General features: G+C 50.2%; 1 protein-coding gene and 1 non-coding gene across 2 annotated transcripts in view; one reads left to right on the forward strand and one right to left on the reverse strand.

Moving 5' to 3' along the window:
* QTGAL (queuosine-tRNA galactosyltransferase) overlaps window positions 1-17,554 on the forward strand; it is a 107,348-nt gene that overhangs the window by 64,009 nt on the left and 25,785 nt on the right. The gene's annotated exons all lie outside the window — the stretch shown is intronic.
* Window positions 10,536-10,608, reverse strand: TRNAE-CUC (transfer RNA glutamic acid (anticodon CUC)). The gene has a single exon. It is a non-coding gene; the product is annotated as a tRNA-Glu (tRNA).

Genomic DNA, 17,554 nt, shown 5'->3' on the forward strand with positions numbered 1-17,554 from the left:
AACGTTCGCTGTTGGCAGCATGTTCCTCAGCTTATACCCTGAGGCAGTCACCCCCAAAGCCAGCAGGTCCACTCTGGGACATCAGTCTTGGTCAGCCGCACCACCTCCCTGCTTCCTGACCCGCCCGCAGTCTCCCCAAAGCGGGCTGACAGAAGTGCCGACCTTGGTGATCTGCGTGGGGAGCCACACGATCCTTCTCTGTTGACGAGGACCCAGGAGAAGCAGGAGAGTTTGATAGGATGCTCTTGAGTGGCTGAGAGCCAGGGCAGGGACGCAGGTGTCCCCCACCCACCCCTGGGGGCAACAGGGCAGAGGCTCACCCTGTGGGGTCGGAGCCACAGGGGGGCAGGGGCCAGCTGACCCAAGAGGCTCTCATGAGGTCCAGGGCTCAGGCCACACTGCAGGCCAACAGCGGCCCTGGTGAAAAACCACTGGTGTCCTGCTCCCCGGGTCCCTGCTGGAGTAGGCGCCCCCCTCCCAGCCCCCCTCAGGTTGCTGCCCCAGAGGCCCTGGCCTCTGTCTTCCCTCCAGCCAGCGCTCAGTTTCATTGTTGGTAAAATGAAAGGGTTCAGCAGCTACCACCAGACGCCACGGATCTGTGTGACCCACGCATTTGAAGATATTTAGCAAAACTAAGTGAAGGTAACTTTGGCTGATTGAGAAGGCAGGACATGAGGTGGAATCACGGGTTCTTTCCTGCCCGTGGGCCCGGGCCTCCCACGTGCCCCTGACCCCATTCTTGTGTCTACTCTGTCGTAGCTGCTTTGAAAGACCTTTCCTGTACATCCAAGTGGAGTCTCTACAGCCAGGCGGTTAGAACCCACCTGGGTCTACCAGACAATTCCATTTCACATATTCATTCAGCTCCATGTGTCTTTCCCTTAAAAATTTGTCCTTCACAGCTCAATGGTTTTCACCTAATTCTAATCAGTTAACATGCATAAAATTTTAAAAGTACTTTTTTTTTTTTTTTGCGGTACGCAGGCTTCTCACTGTTGCGGCCTCTCCTGTTGCGGAGCACAGACTCCGGACACGCAGGCCCAGTGGCCATGGCTCACGGGTCCAGCCGCTCCGTGGCATGTGGGATCCTCCCGGACCGGGGCACGAACCCATGTCCCCTGTATCGGCAGGCGGACTCTCAACCACTGCGCCACCAGGGAAGCCCCAAAAGTACATATTTTTAAGTGGATTAACCTGTACTGTTTTTCTTCACTTTCTCATTTAAAAGGAGTATCTGTTATAGAGCCCTGGTACACTAGCAACTTTTAGTTGAAAAAGTGGTTACTTACCAACTTTCTCCAAAAAGTACTATTGAGTAAAGAAACTTTGTATTGATGTCTGTGTCTTTATTAAATCCAGAAGCCATAGGTTTGGGATTTCATTTCAAAGTTTCCTTTTGTTGCTGTGTGGGTGTTAAAATGTCAGAATCCTGGAAAATGTGTTATCTGTCTAAAGATAGTCTTGCAACAAATTAGAATTTAGAAATGAGGATAATAAACCACAGGAATCTGGAAATGAGTCATAGAAATTTTGCTCTTTTTCTCTAAGAAGAATTCATATCACTTCCTGGTAAGATATAGCTAATGAGGTCTATAAATTTCATTAAATGCTTCGTTTTCTTTCTTTAACTCAAGGGCTTCTCCTTTCTAAATAAAAAACGGAGCCCATTTAAGTCCCTTATCCTTACTTTTGTGTTTTTAAAGCACCAAAAGTACTGAAAAGTATCCATCCGAATCCATATATTTTCACGTGCCTTTCTTGAGAACCAAGGTGGACTCTGTTCAGGGTAAAGTATGGCCAGTAGCTTATGGAATGTTTCAGTTTGTGCTGTATACTCCCCAAGGCACACTGGAAGATTTTGAACTTGTATGAGCTACATAAAATTTATTTTTGCAAAGTGTACTTTCTGTTGGTGGCAAGATAAGGGGAGAGCCCAAAAGCAAACTCCCAGGTCCCAGAACAGCAGCATGGCCCCTGAGCCTTGCCTGGGAGCCCCTTCTTTACAACAAAGTTTTAAGAAACTAGATTATCTGATTATTCACTTGGTGACATATCAAAACCAGAAGAGGGAGTGACACCTCAAGAGTGAGAGGAGACAAAAATCCATGAAAAGGAATCATTAGCAACTGCAAGCTTGGTGATCCTGGGGAGGTCTCCTCAGCCCACCTGCACTCTAACCTGTGTGCACTCCTTCCCTCACCTGTGTGCACACCTCCTGCTCACCTGTGTGTGTTCCTTATCTGTCCTAATGAACTAATGGGCCATTCTGTTTCTCTTCAGCTGGAACCGCCCCCCCAACCCAAACCCATGACCTGTGTTCACAGTAGGACACCAGTGGTGGCCTCGTGACCTGAAGCATTGTGTCACCTTGCCCACCAACCAGGGTCCTTCTGCCCCTTCAGAACTTGCCTTTTCTCACCCAAACATGAGCTAGAGGAGCTCACCTTGGTCCTCTGAGAACCAGGGCCACAGCCACTGCCTCACCACAGACAGGTGGCCTTCGTGCATCTTGGGGGGCTGTTTGGCTCCACTGTGAAAGGTTTGATCCTCTGTCTAGTTGGTTGTAAATCTGCAGTGTCTGGGAACAGATGTCTAACTCGCAATTGGATATCAGAGTAGAGCGGGGCAGAGCCAGTTGCGGCCCTTCCTTGGAGGGACAGAGGGATGGGGTGGGAGGTGGGACCTGCGCCCTGTGCCTTCAACCTGCCAGAGGCAGCCCAGGACGCAGCTCCGCATCCTGCCAGTTGCGCAGCCTCGCCGGGTGTTTCTGGGGAAAAGGAGCTCCCAGAACAGTTGGCTGGCAAGGTGCGTTTGTGTTCCCAGGTGCTGTGTGGTAAGCTGCCAGGTTTGACGCTGCTGTCCATGGGCCAGTTCTTCCCACCCCTGTGGCCGCGGGCAGCTTCCCTCCTTGCGGCCTGAGCGCCCTCTGCTGGGGCCTGCACACCCTCACTGTGCTGTCATCTGAGTAAGACTAAATGACCTGTAACTTACCTAAACATATGATAATATAGAAAAAAGCAATGAAAGCATTTTACACCTCTTGGATCTATTTATTTAGGTTCCAGGATTTCTGAGTTCTGGGGGACTGTTTCTGCAACTCTCTGTACTGCATTTAATCACAGACCCTACAGTTGGAAGAGAGGTGAAGGGGAGATACTAGCCTATTCCAGGTTTAAGTAATCAAAGAAGCAATTTTTGTTTAAAGTCAATGCTCCGCTGCTTACCACTTAAACCAGGGGTTGGCAGACTGGCTGGAGGGCCAAATCTCTTCTGCTGCCTGTTTTTGTAAATAAAGTTTTATTGGCACACAGCCATGCCCATTTGTTAATGTCGTGTTGTCTGGGACTGCTTTTGCATTGCAGTAGCAGAGCTGAGTACCTGTGACACAGACTCTAAAATGTTAGCACCTGGACCTTTACAGAAAAAGTTTGCTGACTCCAAGTGAGGCAGTGGTGCGGCTAATTCGCCAGCACCAGACTGTAATGTCCTTAGTAGGTGTGTTCTCTGGGCCAGGAAGTGGTCTGCGGTCACTATGGGATCATTCTGTCTTTCCCAGAAAGCTCTCAGGGAGATTGAGGGCTGGCGGCGAAGGGCATTGCTGGACCTATAGGCGTTTGCTCTTTCCATTTGCTTATTTTCACCACCTTGGCATTTATCTCTTACATTCGTCTTGAACGTCTTAGACATGTCGTTTTTGCGTGGCTCTCTCTCTCTCTTTCACAAGAAAGAAGACGCAGCAGATTAGATCAGGGTTTAGTTCTGTTTCTTCTCACCCTCAGAGCCTCTCACCCAGATCATGGCCAGGGTCAGCAGCTCGGGTGGGCCAGGGTGTGCGTGTCCAACAGGTCCTCGGGGCCTCACCTTGAGGACCAGAGGGAGGGAGGGTCAGACACAGTCCCAGCCCCACACAGGGTCTCTCCTGGAAGCCTGGGGTCTGGTCACTGGCATTTGGAATCACTGAACACCTGTGCAGTAATCTGTGACTTGCATGCAAGTTGTATGGCAGAGGTAGATGGAAATATTTCCTAAGGAAACCGTTTTCTTTGAAATTTAAAAAGTATATAAGCTCCTCCCACCCCTCAACTTGCCCCACACACACCATTTAAAGAAACACAAGAGTTTACTCAGCAGACACGTTTCTCTTTCTTCATGTGCTTTAGCTTAAATTGTTCATGTGGCCGGCCCAGCCCATGTGAGGAGAGCAGGAAGCAGATAATGCCATCCGGACTCTGGTTCTGATGCTACAGTAACTGTAGCTGATACTATTGAACTTCGGTAATGGAAAGGACAGTCCTGGGGAAAAGAAAGATCACAGCTCATGTCTGAGTCATTTAACTGATTAAAGGGGATAACCTGGAGCAAGCCAGCCTCCACCGGGGCGTACAAAGGTGCTGGAGGGAGCCAAGCCCACCGTGGTACCTGCTAGAATGTGCCGGCGAAACTCCCGGTCCCGTGAATCTGTGATTCATTCTTATCCTGGCCTCCTCGTTAAGAAGGAAGCTGTCTTAGGTGTCAGCTGTGTGTTGAGTGGCCATATCCCATGTGCAATTTACTGGAGGTAAAGTATGAGTATAGGGACTTCCCTGGTGGCACAGTGGTTAAGAATCCTCCTGCCAATGCAGGGGACACGGGTTCGATCCCTGGTCCAGGAAGATCCCACATGCTGTGGGGTAACTAAGCCCATGTGCCACAACTACTGAGTCCACGTGCTGCAACTACTGAGCCCATGTGCTGCAACTACTGAAGCCCGCACGCCTAGAGCCCGTGCTCCGCAACAAGAGAAGCCACTGCAATGAGAAGCCCGCACACTACAACAAAGAGTAGCCCCCGCTCGCCGCAACTAGAGAAAGCCTGCGCACAGCAAGACCCAACGCAGCCAAAAAAATAAATAAAAATTTATTAAAAAAAAAAATAATGAACGTAAACTGCTCATTGGAGTCAGATGTAGTCTGGTCTGGAGAATCACGCAGGCAGGGACCCTTGAAGCAAACGGGGACATTCTCATCACAGTTCATTTGCTGTAGTTCATCTGGCGGCCCCAGTCCAGTGGAAGCCAGCGTCCTGTATTCTCAGGAAGTTCATGTGGGCGTTCATGTGAGTATTAAGGCAAAGGTAGGATGCAGCCCCTCAGCCATAGGTGGCAGGAGGCTGCTGGTGTCTTAAGTCATGGGTGACTGTTGGAAGTAGGAACAAAGGAAAGCTTGAAAGAAACCATCGTGATGAGCCAACTTCTCTTTGGATTTTGAAAATAATTGCATTGTTCTGACGGGACCAAAAGAAGTGACCACCAAACTTATACTTTCTTTGCTCTTTTTTGTTCCGTTTTTATTCTTTTGTTCCCGTTGTCCTTTCAGATAATGCAGGGTTATGGCAGTGCCTGGTGTGTGTCACAATTTCATTCCTCTTCGTGGCTGAATAATATTCCATCGTGTCTATGTACTGTTTATACCACATTTTGTTTGTCCGTTCACATTTTCATGGCCACTGGGTTATTTCCACCTTTTGGCTATTGTGGCTAATGCTGCTGTGAATATTGCCCTACATTGTCTGTTTGAGTCCCTATCTCTGATTCTTTGGGGTATATACCCAGGAATGGAATTGTAGGATCATTTTATGTTTAACGTTTTGAGGAATAGCAGCTGCACTGTTTTACACTTCTACCAGCAATGTAAGAGGATTCTAATTTCTCTACATCCTTGTCAATACTTACTGTTTTCTGGTTTTGCTTTTGTTTTTGTTTGTTTATTTTTGATAGTAGCCATTCTCACAGGTGTGAGGTGGTATCTCATGGTTTTGATTGGCATTTCCCTAATGATTAGTGATGTTGAGCATCTTTTTGTATGCTTATTGGCCATTTGTATATTTTCTTTGGGAAAATGTGTATTCAAGTCCAAGTGTGCGGGGTCCGGAGTGTTCACTTCCCTTCTCCTGTCCCTGATATGCAAAACCCCATGTATTTCTTTTTTTCAATAACTAACTTCTGGGGGATCGTTCGTTGTATTTTATACTACTTGAATCAAATATGTATTTCTTTAAAAGAAAAAATGTTTAATGATTTAGGGTAAATATTTTAAAGAGAACAATCATGAATGTGTCTTCTGGACATTCTCTCATTTTAGGGAAGGTTTTCTAATATGGCTTGTCTTATTTAATTCTACATTTAATTGATTTTTTAAAAACCTCCAGTCCTGGGGAGTTCATGATAAAAAGTTCTTGCTTAAGCATTGCATTTGATTTCTCTGAGTCTTGATTGGAGAAGGAAGAGAGGAAGCAGAGAGCTGGAGAGGCCTCCTGCTGCCCCTGCTGGAGCACCAATGGGTCTGAGTCTCTGCACGGGGTGCTGGGGCTCTGAGTCAGATGACCTTCAGCACGACCAAGGGTGCAGCCAGGCCAGAGTGAGGAAGTCTGGGGCCCTTTCTGTTGGAGCTGTGATTGGAGCCAGAATGTCCCCAGATGTGGTTAAGGATCATTCAGGGTGAGATGTTTATTGGAGGAGATGCCAGTTCATGGGAAAGAGGTGAGAGTGAGGAACAGCAAGTGCAGCCTGAGAAACACTGAGCCCCTCGGGGTTTGCGGCCCCAGCGAAGCTCAGTGAGAGGCATGAAGGCCGAGAGGTGCCCTGGGAGTGGCGGGTGGGGACGGAGGCCCCTTTCTTTGTTCTTTGTAGAGTGAGAGAAACATTACGAAATGCTTTGGAAACTGTTCTGTCTTGTTCAAATAGGATTGGGGTGGGAGGTGGGGTGAGGTGGGGAGTCAGTAAGACCGAGAAAGTATGAAGCTTTAACAAATGTCTGGGAAGGAGCAGCTCCGAAAAATTATAGGTGTTCTGCTCTCAGCAATTACGTATAATCTGAACTGATTCTGTGTAAATTGGGTGTTAAGGAAATCTCCATGTCACTGCGGTGGTGGAGGGGGGACTGCCCTGCAAAGCTGGCTCCGAGGGAGGCTTTGTTGCACATTCAGAAAAAACCTTCCTCCTTCCCCCACCCTCCTCCCCTCCCCCAAAGGGAGGTTGAAGAGGGAATTTGAAGATCAAAGCACAGAGCCAAGAAGATCCTTATGCAACAACAAGTCCTAGAGGAGGGGTCCCAGAGGAGGGGTCCTGACGCAGCCCATCACCCTCTCCCTTCTCTTCTCCCAAAAGCCTGCAGTGTGGTTGGAGGACAGACGGGAGGCCCCGGGGCAGGACCACCAGGACTGCAGAGAGGGCAGTGGAATGTGGCCTGTTTGTAACCACGCAACCCAACTGCTCCTAAAGGTTGGGAGGAGGGGCCACAGCTGCCCCAACGGCATGAAACCCGGACGTGGGGTGAGGTGGTGCGGGCATGAAACCCGGACGTGGGGTGAGGTGGTGCGGGCGGGGGCAGCGGCCCCAGCCTGGGCACTTCTTGTTCTGAGGACGGTGGGAGGTGAGCAGAGGGTGGGTGTGGACCGTCGGAGAGGGCAGATGGGGGCCGTGGGACTGCCCACCTCGATCCCGTGGTTGGGGAGGTCCAGGTCATGCCCATCAAGCAGCGTGAGCCCATGATTGTTCCAGATGCCTCACGCCTATTGACTGTGCAGCTCCTGACCCCCCTGAGGTCAGTACTGTTACAAGGAAACAGCGGGGGAAGTTAAGGAGATTGCCCAGGACTCGGGGTGGAGCCCACTGTCCAGGTCCTTGCTGGGAGTGACCTCCCCCTCAAGCTCACCATATCCAGGGCAAAGTCACCATCTTTGACACCCACCACCCTCTGCGGCCCCAGCGCCCAGGGTGTGGGTGCCCCACCTCTGCCAGCAGCACCCCTGGAACAGACATGTCTCTCTAGCCTCCCTCCACCGGTCCTGGTCATTGCTAAGCCCCCTGTGCCCCCGCCCATCCTCTCCTACCTATAATACACAGGGGTGACTTGGGTTGGGTTCCCCAAAGCAGAGCTCAAGACCAGAAGGAGGTGGGGGAAGCAGACAGGGCAGGGAAGGAGCCAGCCCAAGGCCAGCCCCAGGTGGCTCCACGGGGATGCTGGACCATGACCCACACACCCAGCTGGAGGGATGGCACTTCTGTTTCCCCACGTCAGAGGTTCACCAGCTTTGCCACCCCCAGGGACATGGTGTAACCCTGGCATTTCTAGAGGAGGGGCTCCTGTCCCCCTGAGGGCAACTCCCCAAGGGTGGGTGCAGCTTGAGCTTAATGTAATGAAAAGGATAATTTTTCCCTGGGGTTAGTTTAATAATTTCCTCAAATAATGACAGGAGGGCTTTTCCTGACATTGTCTTTTTATCATCATCATTGACTCAGTGTTGGGTGGCTGGCAGCCAGCTGGGCCACGGGGGCACTACGCACTGAGCCGGCTTCAGGGAGAGCAGTGCCCTTGGCACCCGTTACTAGGAGGCTGGGAGTCGGGGTCCACCTGGCTCAGTGTGCCTACTGCTGCCACAGGATCTCTGGCATCTGCCAAGTTAAAGAGCTGTTTCAGGCGCTGGGTTGTGCCCACGTCAAGTCCACCCAAGAATGCGGTCGACAAGTGAGCCGTCAGGCTGAGGAGGGGTGGCCGTCAGGGCAGCGCGGAACCTCCTGGTGGTGCCGGTGTAGGGTGGCGACAGCCCGTGGTCTGCAGGGCGGCGGAGGCCTGCTCCTGCCCCATGGTCCACGTCCCCCAGCATCCTCCCGCTGAGGGCCCGGCCGGCACAAGTGGGGCCCCTACAGGCAGAGCCAGGAGAGGCAGGAGGTGTGGCAGTGCTGCCGTCCCCTCGCTGGGCCCCACCTGCCTCTCATACACACGGGCAGCGGGCGCTGGGGGGTCCTGGCTGCTGCCCGTCGCCCCCAGATTTAGGGCCTTTTCACAGCCTTGGTGCAGGACACGTCCCCCTGCGGACCCCGCCCCTCTGGCTGGCCCAGAGACTCTCCCAGGCCTCCCACCCCTACGGGTGGGTCAGTGTGCAATGCTCTGACCTCTAGCATCCCACAGCTGAGTCTGACCTAGAGAGGTCTTTGGGACCTCTGACTCCTCGTGGCCTCGTCACGTGGTCTCTGGGGGCCCAGGGCCTGCAGAGCCAAGGGTGGGATGGCGAGGCACAACTGACAGGCACCGGGCTGCCCCTACCTGGGGACTCCAGTTGAAACGAGTGTGTGTATCCTGCCCAGGACGCTGCGTCCACCTCTCCCCATGCACTCGGGGCTCTCTTGGTGCAGTCAGCCCCTCACAGAGTGTCCACCCACTGCTTTCGCATCACGGTGGATGCTCGCGGCCATGTGTACCTGCACGCGTGTGAGCAGAGCATGTGCACAAGCCTGATTCCCTCAGGTGGGTCCCACTCTCTGGCGCTCACCCGATCACCCACTGGCCACTCTCTGAGCCCTGTGGCGAGTGGGACGCCACTGGGCACTGTGGTTAGAAGGAAAACAGGACAGACACGCCCCACCCAGCCATGGAAGTGCAAACAGCTAGGAGTTCGGGTGGTGCTGGGCACACCGGCCGCCTCGTGGGGTGACTTGGACCTTCCGACGTGAAGAAGGGATGGGCCCTGGGCCAGAGGCGCCTCCTGGCCCAGACGTGGGCTGGACCACTGGGCCTAGACGGCAGCACTAGGCCCCAGGAAATCTGAGAGGTGGTTCTCAGGGCCAGCACTGGCCGCTCAGTAGGCGAGGGAGCCACATGGGTGCTGCCCGTCCCAAATCCACCCCCAAGTTGGGAGCAAAATGAAGGAGTTGTTCTGCAGCAGCTGGAACCAGCTGTGAGCACCCCCTCAGGTCCCACCACCTGGGCAGGTCGGCAGCTGGCCTGGGCAGTGTGTGCCTGCAGGTCGCCAGGCCAGACCCTCACCTGCCAGTGAAAACCAGTCAAGCCGCCAGATCCTTTCCTCCACCACTGGCTGCATCAACGTCGTAAGTGGCTCAGCAGATGTTTCTAGAACCAGGATTTTACATTTACCAAATGTAAATCGGGCTCCATCCATGTGGGATGAGTATGGATGCATGTGAACTAAAATGCTGGCCCTGCAGCCCAGCGTCCTGTGGGCAGAACTGCCCACGTGGAGCTCTTGGCCAAGGCGTCCCTGTCCTGCATTGCTTGTGTGGATGGCACACATGTGCTCTGTGTCACCCATGCAGGAGGTGGGCTGGCAGAGCCCCCACCCCTTGGGGGGACATCATGAGGCCGAGAGGCCGCAGAGCACGGAGAGGTGTGAGGACACGTGGGGTGTCGTGGTCGACACGGCACCACGTGCGGTTCTCGGGACATGAAGCTGCTTCTAAACCTGCTGTAAACCCTTGGTTTCTCTCTCATTTTAGGGGGAAACCTGAGTGTTGTGCATTTTGTTCTCAGACTTGACTTTTATGTCAAGTCAGTATTGATTTTCTACTCAAAATATTTTATTTTGTTTTCTTTTTATTTTTTTCTTTATTTGGTTGCACCAGGTCTTAGTTGCGGCAGGCAGGCTCCTTAGTTGTGGCTCGTGGGCTCTTTAATTGTGGCTCGCGAGCTCCTTAGTGCGGCTCGCTGGCTCCTTAGTTGTGACATGTGAACTCTTAGTTGCGGCATGCGTGTGGGATCTAGTTCCCTGACCAGGAATTGAACCTGGGCCCCCTGCATTGAGAGCGCAGAGTCTTAACCACTGCGCCACCAGGGAAGTCCCCAAAGTATTTAAAAAATTGTGCCCAATGCTGTAGCCTGCCCATTGTAGGCTGTAGTGTTTTCTTTCTTAATCCCACTTAGTATGTTACTTTTTAGTGCTTTAGTCCCGTGGGGACACACTGACCGCATATCTGGGAATGGACGTGGGCCTTCTCTTCCTGTTCTCTCTGATTAGGATTTGGGATTTTAAGGTCTATCTGAAATATTATTAATGTGTGTTATTCAGTTCATTTGGGAGCAAGATTCCAAACCCTGGCAGTCATCTTTTTCTTCCAGAGAAGAGTATCGTATTAAAGCATTAAATCTACCCTCTGTCCATTTCCTCCATAGATTCAGAAAGAGCAGGTGGGCCTGGTTCCTGGTGCTGGAATGACTCAGTGAAATAAAATGATGATGCATAAGCATGGGTGAGAAGGGTTGATGAATCCGACGGCTTCCCTAGGCCATGTGTAACCAATTCTCATGTGATGGCTTGTGAGTAAAGGGGTGCCTGAGCCCGTGATCCTCTGTCCTGCAATACTTCCAGAAAGTTCAGTGATTCAGACAGCCTGATGCCCTTCTGGGACCTTTCCTGCCAGGGCCTACGGGATGGAGGCCATCGCAGGCCAGCGTGCTGTCTCGTAACAAACATTTATTTTACCAAGTGTGCGTCTGTGTAGGCCTGACACTTGGGTTCCTTGAACGAACCACACGTGAGAACACTTCCCGGCAGCGTCCTCAACAGCTGTTGAATATTCACACGCTGGAAGCCTTGGTGCCTTTTCTGAAAGAGCTGCTGGCAAATCTCTCTGGAACTTCGAATGATTCCTTCCATCGGCCCAACGCTGGAACTGAAAGTGGAAAACGTTTCCAGGACGTGGAGGTTTCCCTGGGTTCAGTCTGAAGGTCAGATGAGAAGGTGCACAGGCCCCTCCTTGTGGGGAGAGACACTACGGAGAACACAGCAAAGTGACCGATGTGCACGCGGGCGCCGGAGCTGGCAGGACGGGGGAGGCCTGCTCTGGGCCTCGGGGACTGTCCCTTTGGGGCCAGCGTGCAGCCCACGAACAACACGCCTGACCCGTGGAGGGCTCTCCAGGTCCCGCCGCTATGATGGCTCAGCCACAAAACTGGAGGAAACAGGCCCAAACCTTTGCTGCTCGGCTGACAGCTGCTCCGCGGGAGCCCTCGTTCTGGATGTGGGGTTCGTGGGGCCCTAGGCATCTCCAGCCCCGTGACCTTTCTGGGGGCGTAGGGGGTGCCCAACGGCAGCTACAGAGGACTCCGGCCCTGAGTGCTATGCCCCACTACCCAGCTCTGGGGGTGACTCTCTTCCTCCCCTCCCTCCACACCAGCCCTGGATGGGGCAGGGCTGCCTGTGGCACTTCTAACTTCTCTTACCTTCTGGTCGTGGTATTTCCACCACTTAGGCCACCCAACACACACACACGTTGGTTCTACTTATGTACTGCTGCTTAACCAGCGACTCCAAACTTACGGCTTAGAACAACTTGTCATTGGTAATGGTTTGTGGATTACGTGGGCAGGTGAGTCTCTTGGGCTTGCGGTGGGCTGGGGACCAGGGCTGGGGGTATCTGTGGTGCCTTTCCCCCCAGATCAGGCACCTGGTCTGCTTGGCTGGAGCAGCTGAGAATTTGTCCATTTTATCTGGTCATTGAATTTATTGGCATAAACTTAATAATGTTCCTTTACTATGCTATTAATGTCTGTAGGTTATAGAGTGACTTAGGTTCTTTTATTCCTCATACTGATCATTTGTGTCTTTTATCTTTTATTTTGATCATATGTAAGTTAGAGATTTGTCCATATTATTGGGTTTTTTTTTTTTTGAAGAATAAGCTTTTGGTTATTCTTGATTTGTTCATTTTCTGTTTCATGGATTTCTGCTCTTGTATCTATTATGTCCTTTCTTCTGTTTACTTTGCTCTTTTCCTCTCTTAAGGTGGAAGCTTAGATCATTGGTTTGAGACCTTCTTTTCTAATATAAGCATTTCAAACTATAAAATTTTCTTTAAATGTTGTTCTGGCTGCATTCCACGATTTTGATGTGTTGTTCCTTTCTTTTTGGCCTAAAATCTTTTCTGAGTTTCTTGGGGTTTTTTTCTCTTCGACCCATGGAAATTTAGAAGTGCGTTGTTTTAATCTCCAAGTATTGGAGGTCCTGACAAAGCAGTAAGCAGCGCAGGGGGGCGGGCTTGTGTTCATGGAGTCCACAGCCACCCAAGGCCCGACCCTCAGCCAGTTCTGGTGAAGGCCTGGATCTTCGCTGACTAAACCCCTTCCTTCTCACCGGAGCCGCCCGTTGTCTGAACTAAGCCTTTGCCATTTCTGTGCATTTCCTCCTGCTTCATGGGTCTGTACCACTAAAGAACAGATTGAATTGTTTGGGGACAGATACTTAGAAATATGATGTGATACAGCAGAAATTGACACAACATTGTGAATCAACTATACTTGAATTAAAAAAAAAAAAGAAAGAAATATGACATGAGCCACAAATGCAAGCCAAAATATAATCTTTAAAAATTTTAATAGTTAACACTAAAAAGGTAAAACAAGCAGATGAATTTAATTATAGTAATATTTTATTTAGTATATACAAACTGTTATCCTTCCAACATGTGATCAATATGAAAATATCGAGATATTTTACGTTCTTTTTTTCATAAGTCTTCAAAATCTGATGTGCATTTTACACTCACAGCCTCATTTCATGCGCCTGTGTGCCTGGGGACTGGGTCTGTTTTCTCTGGTCAGTCCCATAACCGGGGGAAACAGCTGGAAATCAGGTGTGCAGCTGCAGAGTCACTCGCTAGAAAACACATCTGGGGTTTTGGCAAGTAAGCATTGAAAACAGGAAGCTCAGTTTTGCTTTGTAATGGTTTCCAAATAACAGTGTGAAATCAGCTTTTTTCTGACAGTCAGGGGAAGTTATGGAGCACGTTTCTTGGGACCGATGTTTTGTATTTGCTAGAAAATGCTGGGTGCAGAGGGCCTCAGGGTCCCTTCTGTGGCATTTGTCAGTGATAGGCCTGGTTTCCTGGACCCTCCAGGACGCCCTCCGCCGCCCCCCGCCGCCCCCCAAGTACCCAGATGCTGGGATGCTGGGAGTCACGCGTCTCAGAACTGCACTGATGGCTTCAGGACACTCGTGCTGGCAGCTTCCTTGGTGGCAGCAAAGATTTTGTTAAAGATTTTTAAAGTTTGTATCTTTGCACCTCAGCCGCAGGCACCGCTGACCTGATCTCTGTTGCCAGTGATTAGAATTCCCATTTTTAGGGTTCCACACAAATGAAATTGTGGTGGCTGCTCTTCCCTGACGTTCACCTGAGTTGCATGCATATCAGCAGCTTATCTGTTTGCTGGGGTGCGTCCATTGCGGCTGCCCCTCAGTGTCCAGCCATGCGTCGTTGATGAACGTTTGGGTTCAAACAGTTTTTGTCTGTTGTGCAGACAAACATTGGAACATTCGTGGACAAGCTTTGTGTGGCGTGTGCCCAGGAGTGGTGTGGCTGGTTGTGCAGAGGGTCTGAGCATCTGCTTAGCTGCTTTGCAAAGTGGTTCTGTCTCACCGCCCCTCCTGCAGTGTGTACAATTTTCACTTGGTGTTGTCAGTCTTTTCAATTGTAGCGTCTTGAGGGTGTAGTGTGTTTCATCACAGTTAAAATTTCATTTCCCTTCCCAACTAGATACCGGGAGTATTCCTCCCATCCTCCCACCCCACCTCACCCAGGTGTAACCACCAAAAATGTTTGCAAACATTTGAGGGGGGTGGGCGCACTGGAAATGTTACCTTAAATGGAAAAAGGGTCTTTGCAGATGTGATTGAGGACTTTGAGACAGGGAGATTGTCCTGGGTTACCCAGGTGGGACCTAAATGCCGTCATAAGTGTCCTTATAAGAGGGGCAAAGGAGATTTGACCCAGAAAGACGAGGAGGCACCAAGCTGCTGGCTGTGAAGACAGGAGAGGGACTGTGAACCAGGGAGGGCGAGGGATGCTGGCAGCCTCCAGAAGCTGGACCAGGTGAGGAACGATGGTGCCCCTGCCTGTGAATGGAGGAGGCCCTGCTGACACCCCAGTCTCACACTGCGAGACTCATTTAGAACTACTGCCCTCCAGACTGTACGAAAATAAACTACTATTGTTTTAAGTCACTAAGTTTGTGGTAGTTTGTGACAGCAACCACAGAAAACTAGTACAATTACTGCAAGAAATTAAATAAGACCTAAGTGAATGGGAGATACACGGTGCTCATGGGTTAGAGGACTCAATGTTGAGATGTCCATCCTCCCCAGACTGATCTGTATGTTCATCGTGGTCCCCGTTGATATCACAGCAGGGTTTTTTTTAATAGAAATTGACAAACTCATTCTAAAATTTGTTGGAAATACAAAGGCTTTAGAATAGCCAAAGTTCACCTGAAAAAGAACAAAGCTAGAGGACCAGCACTGCCTGACTTCAAGGCTAATCCAGACAGTATGTGTTGGCATAAAGACAAACAGATCAAAGGAACAGACTAGAGTCCAGAATTGACCCGTGTGTACACAGACAACTGGTTTTTTTTTTAAAAGTGCAAATGCAGTTCACTGGAGATAGAGCATAATCCTTGAACAGATGAAAAACTTGGATATCTTTATGCGATAAAATGGGACTTTAAAACCTCACACCATATATGAAAGTTAACTCAAAATGGATCCTAGAACTAAATGTAGAGCTTAAAACTATAAAACTTCTAGAAGAAAACAGAAAAATACCTTTGCAACCTTGGGTTAGGCAAGAAAGTTCTCAGATAAGATACCAAAATCACAATTCATAAGAGGAAAAAAATGGATAAATTGGACTTCATCAACATTACAAACTCCTTACCATCACCCTTCTGCTTTCCATAAAGAATATAGGAGTAAAATCTCTGAGGGGGGAATGAAACGGGAGGGAAGGGGGCAGAGCACCACCTTTGAAAGAATGACAAAGCCCGAGGACATGACATAAACGGGTTAGAACCAAATGGGTCCAAGATGGCGGACAAGTCGGCTTCCACTAGACCTTGAACCTCAGTATACGCTCACTGTAACACATCAGCAAGCTAAATGACACACCCACAGGCACCAGGACAGTTCTAAGACTGACCATAAGGATCAAAAAGTGGGCGGTGGCCCAATTCCTGGAAATCCCCACCCCTTCCCAAAATAGCTGGAATACTCCTCCCACTTATTAGCCTATGAAATTACCCACCCCTATAAAAACTGACAGCCCCACACCCTGGTGCCTTTCTCACCTTCTGAGATGGCCCACAGTCTGTCTGTGTAGTGTGTTTCTCTCTAAATAAATTCACTTCTTACCTATCAAAATTTACAAACTTCTTTGAAACTTCTTTGTTTTGTTTTGTTCTTTAATTAATTATTTATTTTTGGCTGCATTGGGTCTTCGCTGCTGCACGTGAGCTTTCTCTAGTTGTGGAGAGCAGGGGCTACTCTTGGTTGCGATGCGTGGGCTTCTCACTGCGGTGGCTTCTCTTGTTGCGGAGCACGGGCTCTAGGTACACAGGCTTCAGTAGTTGTGGCATGTGGGCTCAGTAGTTGTGGCTCGTGGGCTCTAGAGCGCAGGCTCAGTAGTTGTGGCACACGGGCTTAGTTGCTCCATGGCATGTGGGATCTTCCTGGACCAGGGCTCGAACCCGTGTCGCCTGTGTTGGCAGGCAGATGCTTAACCACTGCGCCACCAGGGAAGTCCCAAAAGACATTGTTAAGAAAATGAAAAGACAGGCCAGGGGAATGGGAGAAAATATTTACAAATAATATCTGATGAAGGACTTGTGCCCAGACCTCTGTAGGACTCTCAAGACTCAGTGATAAGAAAACAAACATCCCGATAAAAAATGGGCCAATTATTTGAATAGATGCTTCATCAGATAAGGCATATGGATGGTAAATTAGTTCAGCATCATTAACCATTAGAAAAATGTTAAGTCCACCATGAGATACCGCAGCACACCTATTATAATGCACGTCTAGAAGATAAAGGCTGGCCATCCCAGGTGTTTGGGAGGATGTGGAGCAATGGGAGCTCACACACTGCTGGTGTGAATGCAGATGATCCAACCACTGTGGAAAACAATTCAGCAATTTTTTTTGAAAGCTCACCATACAACTGCCTTATCATCCAGCCACTCCCTCCTGGGTGTTTACCTGAGAGAAATGGAAGCCTCTCCACCCAGGGGCTTACACACAGATATACCCGCAACACAAACTGGGAGCAGCCTGCATTCACTAATAGGTGAATGGAAAAACAGCTATAGTTCTGAGCGAACAGGTGGTACTGAGTGCGAGAAACCAGAAAAGAGCACTACTGCGTGACTCTATTTATGTGAAATCCTGGAAAATGCAAGCTAACTTATTTGTGATAGAAAGCAAATCAGGGAATTTCTTGGTGGTCCAGTGGTTAGGACTCCGCACTCTCACTGCCAAAGGCCTGGGTTCGATCCCTAGTTGGGGAACTAAGATCCCGCAAGCCACTGGGCCAAAAAAAGCAAATCAGCAACTGCCTGGGGAGGGAGACAGGGAGCTCGCCAAGGGGGACAGACAGGGGCATGAGGAAGCTGGGGAGGGGGCTAGTTCAGGGGTTTGTACGCTGGTCACGTTCATCACACTTTAAATATGTACCGTGTATTGCATGTCAATCATAGTCAACAAAGCTGTAAGAAAGTCATTTGAGTTGCCCTTTACACAACCAAGAGGAGATGTCAGTGGGCAGCCAGGTCTGTGGTCTGGAGCTTGGGGGCAATTAGGAATGAGTGGTCAGTGCTGATGGGCTCCTGGGTGGGAGGGTCCGTGGAGCAGGGCTCTGGAGCACCTAACACTGGGGGTCAGGGTGGAGCAAAGCTGGAGGTCACTGAGTATCTGTGTCCCCCATTCCTGTATCAAAGCCCTGCCCCCCCCAATG

This window comes from Lipotes vexillifer, unplaced genomic scaffold, assembly GCF_000442215.2.
Source record: "Lipotes vexillifer unplaced genomic scaffold, Lipotes_vexillifer_v1.1 scaffold299, whole genome shotgun sequence".
NCBI classification, from domain to species: Eukaryota; Metazoa; Chordata; class Mammalia; order Artiodactyla; family Lipotidae; genus Lipotes; species Lipotes vexillifer.